This window comes from Canis lupus, chromosome 21, assembly GCF_011100685.1.
Source record: "Canis lupus familiaris isolate Mischka breed German Shepherd chromosome 21, alternate assembly UU_Cfam_GSD_1.0, whole genome shotgun sequence".
Taxonomy (NCBI): Eukaryota; Metazoa; Chordata; class Mammalia; order Carnivora; family Canidae; genus Canis; species Canis lupus.
In genome coordinates, this window is record NC_049242.1 from 24,707,841 (window position 1) to 24,708,635 (window position 795).

Consider the following 795-nt stretch of genomic DNA (forward strand, 5'->3'; position numbering starts at 1 on the left):
CTTCTGGGAATTGTGCCCTAAACTTACTTTGGAACTCCCCTACCCCACCCCACCCCTGTTCTAAGCCTTCTTTTAGACGATCTTTTCCAGATTACCATAGCCTCATGGATGACCACAGGACCCAATTTTGGCTAATGTCCTTCTGCCCCAGGACTTTTATTCATACTGTTGGAGGAAGAAAAGCTCTCTTGGCTAGACTTGAACCCAGAATATCACTGCAGCCTCTGAATGAGCCAGCTGTGGCTATAAAGATGAAAACAAAGTCTAAGGAACGCCGAATCCCTGCATTAGTTTCTGGACTTCCTAGTTATATAACCCAATGCTTTCCCTTCTTTGGCTTAAATCAGTTTGAGCAGGTGGTTTCTGTCATTTGCAGCCTCAAAAGGCCCTGGCCACCTACTTTCTATGAAACTAACTCCTTGATTCAACTCTGGAAGGATGGGAACCTAATAGAAAGGACCTCTACACCACCAGACTCTCAGCAGACAGGGCACAGCCTGGATCACCCATCAGATCAGATGACAGAGACCCTGACATAGACTTTCCTTTTGAGCCCTCAGGGATGGCCACCTTCAACCTATCGCCTTATGGGTGGGGAAAGCAAGATCCAGAAAGGTTAAGTGAATTGTCCCAAATTGCTGTTAACATGCTGTCATCAGCTCTACTTGCCCTCACATAGTCTTCTCACTACACCAAAGAAGGCACTAGTAGGTGCTGAATCACTGATATGAGCTGTCCCAGGGAGACAAGGCCCCTTGTGGGGTAGGGGGAGGACAAAAAAGCCAGAGCCAGCGC